General features: G+C 54.9%; 1 long non-coding RNA gene across 1 annotated transcript; it reads right to left on the bottom strand.

Annotated features, from left to right (window-relative positions):
* Window positions 1-402: 402 nt before the first annotated feature.
* On the bottom strand, window positions 403-2720 carry LOC123253423. Its single transcript, XR_006506610.1, has 2 exons — window positions 2545-2720; window positions 403-1716 (listed from the first exon to the last, which is right to left on the bottom strand). It is a non-coding gene; the product is annotated as an uncharacterized LOC123253423 (long non-coding RNA).
* Between the last annotated feature and the right edge of the window lie 5542 nt (window positions 2721-8262).

The raw sequence follows: 8262 nt of genomic DNA, 5'->3' as shown, positions 1-8262 counted from the left end.
GAAGGGGGCACGGCAACACATTACGAATGAGGACTTATTCGGGGAAGGGGCCGGGGGACATGCAGAGGAATAGAGGATTGAAAAGGAAAACGAGCTTCGAGGGAGCGGGGGTGCTAACTGCTGGCCCCTCCTTCTGATGTCAAGGGAACGTGAGGAAGGCCTCTAGCCCATCGGGTGGGGGCAAGCTGGGGGAGGACACGGCCACGGCCAGGCTGAGCAGGCACGGACAGGCCTTAAGCGGTATCCCTGGAGGGGGCGTCCAGACGTAGGGGGGTCACAGGTGCTTTGGAACATGTCGGGATGGACAGAGGCAGTCCAAGCCTTATGGCTCCAGGCTACCTGGCTGGGCAGTTCAGGAGGCCAGGCCGCAGGCGTATGCAGGCAGAAGGGAGACGGCGTGGGTAAAGTGCGTGGCAGACTTTATTCTCATCCTCCCACCTGAGCACATTTGCAGATGAGCCTGAGGTCATGTTTAAGGTCAGAAGGCCTTCACCCAACAGGAGTTTGTGGGGAAGGAAGAGAGGGGGTACAGCTTTGGCTAGGGCCAATCCAGGCTGCTGGAAGCCTCCGAGGGAGACTCGGACTCTTCCTCTTGTGGCGTGGGATGATCTCAGAGGTGGTCAGTATAGTGCGAGCATCTGGCCAATCGCTTCGGGCATTGGGGTCCGGAGCCACCCCCAAAATGGCGTGAGCTGGAAAATCTCATGCTTCCCCAACCATTTCCAGTACCCATCCCGGACCACCCTGAAGGGCCAGGAAGTTCTACACAGACGTGGGAATGGGGGCCATGGAAGGAAGGGCCAAGTGATGGGCAGCTGAGGTCTGTGAACCTCAGATCTTCTTTTTGGGTGCCCTCCCCCCCCCGATCCCGCCCTCCTCCGTCACTCTCCAGTCGTCAGCCCGTATGCGCCGGGGCCCACCTACGCTCTCCCAGACTGAACTCTCTGGAGGTGTCCAGAGTCAGCAGTTTGCACAAGGCAGCAACTTCCTCCCCAGGCCCCTGGGCTCTGTCCTAACTGAGGCAAGTAGCACGGAGCAGTACTTCAAGTCAACCTTTTGAGACAAATTCATTGGCTGGAGGGAGAGATGCTGGGGCACAAGGCGGGTGGGGGTGGGGGCATCACACCAAAATGGGGAAACCAAGCCTCCTGCCCTAAGGTCTTGGACTTCCTGCAGCTGCTTCTGAGGAGATCACTGTGGGTTGTTGAGGTGGAGTAGGAGAATGATCTTGGGTGCATACAACTAGTGAGGGGAGGCACTGACTAATTATTCTCATTAATTAGGTGCTAAGGTCAATTGTTTCTATGCTACCAAAGGAGAGGAAGGGCTGTCGTCACCCTCTCAATTTGGGCATCCCAGGACAAAGGCCTGGTTGCCACAGCCTAGTTATGGCTTTGTACCCCAATGGCCGGAAGCTGACTACTTCAGGACAGAGCCCTACGGGGAAAGGAATTTTTGCTATTGGGCCTCTCGAAATGCGAAGCAGGGGCCAAGTTAATGGGCGTAACTGCCTCCTTGTCCCCAAAGCTTGGGAAAAGGCGCGTCTCATCCAGTGAAGCAAACCAAAGAGGAATAAAGCAAGGAGAAGGGGTTTTGAGCCCACAAATGAAGTTGGGGGAAGGTGGGGGCTCAGGTGACTTCTGGTGGCTCGGTGATCAGGCAGCCCCAGCTTCCAAGGCTTCAGGACTCCAGGGGGGCTTTGAGCAATAGCCATTCCTGTTAAGAAAAAGCAGAGAGTAAGCTGGGCCTGAGGAAGCCTTGGCATTTAAAAACCCCAGAATGGGGGTTCCAGGACCCTCAGGAATCACCCAAGCTTTAGGCTCATTCTTAAGGTCCACCCTTCCTCCAGTCCCCATCACGTGACATTATTCCTTGGCTCAAACACCTTCGATGGCTCCCTCCTACCCTCTCCTTGGCCTAAGTGATCTCAGGGTCAGAGCCGCAAGGGACTCGAGAGGCCATTTAATCCAACCCTCTCCCTTTACGGAGGAGGAAACCACTGAAACCTGGAGAGGAAGATGATACTGGACTTGACCCTAGCTCCTCTGACTCTGGAGCTGGGGCTCGTTCTCCTGCGCTAGGGCGCTGCCTCCTGCTGTTAGCCTGCCTTCCCAGTCTCATCTTAGGAGTCTCCCCTACGCGATTGCCTGTGGCTCTAGAACAGCCTCTCTCCTTCCTCACCTTGATAAGTTTCTGCTTGAAACCTTCTGGCAAGGAGGAGATCCACCACTTCCCTCGGCTGCCCAGACCACTCTCGGGGACAACTGCCACCCGTTGCCCCCAGCACTGCCCACCTGGCACAGAGAATGCGGCACCCTGACCACTGTTTGCTGCAATGCCCACTTGGGAGCAGGGATTCCACTTGGAATGCCAAGCAAGCTAGCACGGGCCTTGCGAAAGGCTTCCACCAAAGCCCCTGGGCTCTGAGAGGCCCAGCCGGCAAGGGGCGAGTTCCTAGAGCTTCCGAACTAGACAGTCCTGTGGCCTGCTTCCACGTCCCCCACCATTCACTGGAGTGAATGCCACTGGAGTGGAGCCACTCACCTGCAGTATTTGCTGATGCATTCCAGGTCCCGCAGGCAATGAGCCTGGGAAGGTTTGAAGCCCAGCGATCTCCAGAATGGGGTCATCCGGGCCACCCGGCGAAGCAGGGGCTGTCCCGGAGAGCCAGCCCCAGTCAAAGTATCCATCTCAGACCCATGTTCAGAGGCCTTCTTGTCCCTCACGGGGCTGGCTACAACCTGAAATCATAAGGCAGAGGCATCTTTCCCTATAGCAACAGACCCGACAGAGATGTGTGTGTGTGTGTGTGTGTGTGTGTGTGTGATCTCATTTTACACCAGCATTAGGAGTTTAGAAAAGAATTAGGCTGACTTTATGACAGGGAAGTAAAGTCTGACTCCCGAGTGTCCAAGGAAAGAGATCAGAAACTGTTCGATCACTGACTCGGCCCCTCTGTTGGGGTCGCTGCTGCCCCGACCCCAAACGCGGGGGCTCCCCACTTGCTCTGGGCAGGGATGTTGGATCACCTGGAGCCTCACAAGCTAAGTCGAATCTCCAAGCAATTATTGAGCACCTTCTGTGTGCTAGACACTGTGCTAAGCACCGAGGGTGCCCCAAAAGCCCTCAAGGACCCCGAAATGGAAGAGCTCCCAGGATTAACACTTGACTCGGATGGCAAACCACTTACAGAGAGAAATCCAAGCTGGTCCGACCCACCAGGGTGTATTTGTGCCGTATTTGGGCAGGGATAGTAGCCATGGGGAAGCGCACCAGGCATTCCACCCTTGGCATCAAAGGCTATATGCCCTTCTGCCTCACCCAAGTGAAGAAGAAATGGATTTCCCAGTAGGCCTGCTAAGTATAATGGCCTGCAGGGAATGCCATGAGACTTTGGAAAAGTCATATTCCTTCTAGGGGCCCACAGACTACCAAGCAAATCACCCTGACCTGGGAGAACTTCCTTCTCCCTAGTTGATTTAGCCTGCCCCAAAGGGCCAACTTCCTTCCTCTTCAGACCTTCTGATCCTGTTGGGCCAGTCTGCAAAGAACGCTGGCTTCCGGGTGGGAGGACCGGGGTTCAAATCCCCATTTTAAATCTCTGCTTTCTCTTTGGATCCAAGCTTCCAGTCACACTGTTCCTCTCACCCTTTCTCCTTCACTCCTGAAATACCTCTTGTCAGTCCAAGATCCAAAACGGAGTTTGGCCCCCAAATCCCCATTTGCAGGAGCAGATCCCGGCCTTGTGGAAAACCCACTGAGCTGGAAGGCCACGGTCTCGGCTCTGCTATTGACTTGCTGTGTGTCCTCTCCGAGGAGCGACTCCCTCTCGGAGCCTCAGCCGCCTTCTGAAAACAGAGAATGCCAGCCTTCTTGGAGGCTCGGAGGAGATCATGGTTGGAAAGGGCTTTCGAACAGTCAAGAGCTTCCCACCGTTCTTCCACATTTCCGTGTTACCATCTTTCCTCCTTAATTTAGAGGCCTTGCTGGTAGCCATGCCTTGTAGCGTCGTTCAGTGTGTCGGAATCAAATTTGGGGTGGGGTGACTGGGCCTTCGGCCCAGGGCGCAGAAACAGAGAGGGCCTCCTCACCAGCACGGCCGGCCGAGCTAAAATAGGCAGCCACAGCCCAGGTGAATTCCTCTAACCTGCCGCCTGCCACCCGCCGGGCACCGCAGCCTGCTGCCTGCCTCTCCCCACTGCCTGTCTTTGAACTGCACAGTGGGAAAAAGATGGAGTCTGACAAAAAGTCAAGCTCAGCCTCCACTGCTAACCAGTTCGTGACTCTAGTCAAGTCATCTGTCTTGAACCGGGCTCAAGTGAGAACCTGAGAAAATAAATCCTCTGTTCCTCCGCCTGGAAAACCGACTTGTCTGTGCTGACTTGAGGACCTGCCTTGGGACCGTTGGCTCCAGACTTGGCACTCAACTCTGAGGGCTCCGTAACCAACTGTGCCAAGGGAGAACCCCCACAATCAAGGACTGGGGCTCGCTCCCTGGGACTCCTGCCAGGTGAGCCACTCACTCCCAGCACCCAGGAAGGAGGCTTGCTCTGGGCTGAAAGGGAAACGGAAGGAAAAGGGAGGGAGAGAGGGTGTCACCCCTGGCTAGCAGCCACCTGGCTGCCCGCAGCTGAGACCAAAGCCGGAGGCCCCAGGGGAGAAGACAATGGAATCTTTGCTGGGGGCAGAGAGAGCTACAGCAGAACTTGGAGAGGAATAGAGAAATGGGGGGGGTGGTAGGAGGGGGAGAAGGAAAGGAGCCTGCCTCCCGCCAAGGAGAGCCAAGGAAGCCATGGCTCCTCCAGAGGAACAGAGCCAGCAGGCAGGGTAGGGGCTTTGGCTAATATGCTCGTAGCTCCCTCGCCACAGAATCTGGAGCTCTGGACAGGGGCTGGGGATGGCGAGTCCAGAGAAGAGAAGGCCACGTTCCATGGTGGGGGGACAACATTCGGGTCATCTTCAGAGCTTTACTAACAGGCAAATTGTTCTGAAAGCGAATGGTTTTTGGTGGGGGTGGGGGTGGGGGCGGGCAGGACAGTGGAATTGTGCCCACCCAGTCACAGAAAGCAGACCGTTAAACCCTCAGCTGGCTACTGTCAGGCTCCGTTTTCTTGAAAGGCCTATGAAAAGGAACCTGCTGGCATCACAGTTGTGCTCATCTTCTTGCTGGGTATTTTTTGGTCTGCCCTAGTCCCACGTGGGAGACGTCATATTATTCTTCCTATTTGACAGTGGAGCAAGAGCATTAGAGTAGGCGACCTTGAGGATCTGTGTTCAGATTCTGGCTTGGCCATTCATAGGCTCATAGACTTCAACCTGAAACACATCCTAGAGGCCATCTCATCAGACTCATCCATTTTGCAGAGACAGAAACTAAGGCCCTGAAAAGGTCACTTCCTCCTCCTGGATGCAGGTTGGACTAGATGCCATCTAAAGACCTAAACCTCTGCTCCTAAGAAGCTGAGAGCCAGAGAGAGGAAGCAGCTCGATTGGGCGCCAGGGTGCCTCTCGCTCTCGGGTTCCATTTCTGCCAGTTTCTTTCATTCGAAGCAGGAGAGCTCTGTGAGCGTGTGGTTTTTGACTTTGCGGGCGCCATCTTGCTGGTGACATTTGTGAAGGGCTCACAGGGCTCTCACCACAAAAGGTCACCTCCCGGCCCTGGGCTCTACCTCTGTCCTCTGTGATACTCATCCCACCAGCGCAGATACAATCTGGGAAGGCCAGACCTCGGATCCTCTCCACACACCTGCTTCCTGACCCAGCGTCCACCAGAGGATCAGCCACTTAGAGCCTGAAGGGCCCTAGGGGTCATCCAGGTCCATCTCCTCTTTCCCCTGAGGAAGGCCAGAGAGGGGAAGGGCCTGGCCTGGGGTCACATAGCCAGGAATGGAGCCCAGGCCTTTCTCATTTCAAGTCCGGCGCTGTATCCACCACCCAATACTGCCTCCTCGGCTGGCCCTTGCAGAGCTATTGCAACTCGGCCTCCATTTGCTTTTTTCCTTCACTCACCAGTTCTCATCCAATCCCGACTCAGTCTCTTACTCCCTGTGTGGCCTTAGGCAAGTCATTTCCCTCTCTAAAATAAGGAGGTGCTCTAGGAAGCTTTTGCAGTCCCTTTCCTTTGGAAAATTACTATCTGAAGGTTTCATAGGAAACCGGACCAGATCCCCAATCCTTCCTTCCTAAAGGGAAGGAGCAGGGCCTCTGGAGTGGGACTCAGAGATGTCCTTTATCGTACAGCTGGGCCGTTTGGCACCCCCCCCCCCAGCAGCTTAACTCCTTCAGGTGAAAAGTCTGATCCTGTGATGGCACCGTATACCAGCCCCCCACCCCCATTCATTCTAACGAGTTAGTCAGAGAAGCAAAGGTAGAAACTTCAAATGACCTCCAAGGGTATCAGGTGCAAAGGAAACTGAGGCCCAAAGAGGGGCAGGCGATGCCTCGCCCACAGTCACACAGGTCCCAAGTGGCAGAGTCTAAATTTGAACTCGGGTTCTCCAACCACAGAACCAGTGTTCTTCCCTTGGCAGCATACCATTGGTTGGCCGCTGTGGGCTGTTCAGATGGTCCACTTGGCTAGGAGGCCATCTCTCCCGCGGAAGTCTGGGGTTTCTGACAATTCAGTCGTACGATTAGTGGTCAGCTTCTCGAAGGCGGAGAGCCAGTCCTATCCCTCTGTATCCCCCCCACAGGCCTAGAAAGGTTACATACACTGGGCCGGCCCCTACAACGGGCAAGGGATGCCCTCTGGCAGGCGTCTTCCCCAACCTTGGGCAGGTACTCAGTCATTGCGTGCTGAAGGTGAAATGATTAGGGAGCCTCAGGGAGCGGTGCGAGGCTAGGGGCATGCCAGCTCGGAGTCTGCCTGGCACGGGGCGGCCTCCGAGAGAAGCAAGAACACATGTGTTTGTGCACCAAAGCCTTTTGCCCCCAAGAAAGCGTGCCCAGATTCTTTGTGAGCGATCCAGTCGGCATCACAGAAATCCGTTTTCAAACAGAGCCTCTCCCCCAAGGATTAGACTCTCGTAAAAAATCCTACAGAGGCAATTTCCAAGTGCGTTTTTAACAAGCACGTTCTCCCCCTCTGGGAGATGGGAACGGAGCCAGCCTCAGGCCACCACTTGCTTCAGCGGCCCACAGGTATCCTTCCCCCTGCCCAACAGCTTAACCAGAGCTTTTGTGAAGCCCAGGCCCCCCCTGCCCCCTTCCTAGCTTTTGCACGCTTCTCCCTATCTCCTGGGATTACCCACCTGAAAACGTGTCCCCTATTTCTCCACTAAAGAGGGTGCTTTGCCAGATGTGCTGGCCAGACCTTTCTGCTCTACTTCAAACTTCTGAATCTGGCTGAGTGGGCCTCAGAGGCATTTCCCAAGAGTACTTGGATGGCATCATAATCATCCTCTTGCAAATGAAAGGACAGAAAGACTTGGATTCGGGTTTTGCCACAGACACATCCTGACTATGGACAAGCAATTTTCCCTCACAAAATGGTCCTATTTTTTCTAAGAATGGGCATTAGAGAGTAGCTGCTCAGCTATCAGAATCAGTGGAGAGAGGTTGCACCCTGGGAGCGCCCCACACTGAAGAAATGCCTAGGCTTACCGAGCTAGTAAGCATCTACGGTAGAACTGGAACCCAAGTCTCTTTCCTGACTCCAAGGTCAGTTGGAACATGGTGTTTCTCTTGGTGTGGAAAGTTAAAAAATGCAAAATGAATGACAATATTCATTTGGAGACTTCTATATGTGAAAATGCCAAGCAAGTCCCCAAAGAGAAATGCCAGACAATGGCTTGGGCTAGCTCCCAAAGGGGAATGGGATACCCTGTGCGGGGGGGGGGGGGGAACGGAGAATCCTTGGCCTTTCTGCTTGGCTGGACCTCGTGGGGTCCTCACAGTTTCCTCTTCTGTAAAACAAGGCAGGGGAGGGAGGAGTTAGAGTACGAGTGATTTCGAAGGATCCTCCCAGTTCTGACATTCTATTACTCTAACTTTTCCTTCCTGGACCTTAGTTTCCTCCTTGGGTCTCTGGCAGCTCTGGACATTTTATGATTCCCCCAAAACAGACCCACCTGCTGAAAGGGCAGAAATAGGAGCAGCAGAGAGACTAGGAGGAGCAGCCTCTTCATGGCCAGGCCTCACAGGCTGGATCAGGGCCGAGCCGATGCCACTGGTCTCTGCGGTCCCTGGTGCTCCACTGCAAATGCCCGCTGCCCCTTCACCTTCATATAGGCAGCTCAGCCCAACCTCCCCCCCCCCCCCTCA

Source organism: Gracilinanus agilis, chromosome X (assembly GCF_016433145.1).
Source record: "Gracilinanus agilis isolate LMUSP501 chromosome X, AgileGrace, whole genome shotgun sequence".
In the NCBI taxonomy this organism is placed as follows: Eukaryota; Metazoa; Chordata; class Mammalia; order Didelphimorphia; family Didelphidae; genus Gracilinanus; species Gracilinanus agilis.
This window is presented reverse-complemented; position numbering and strand designations above follow the sequence as displayed.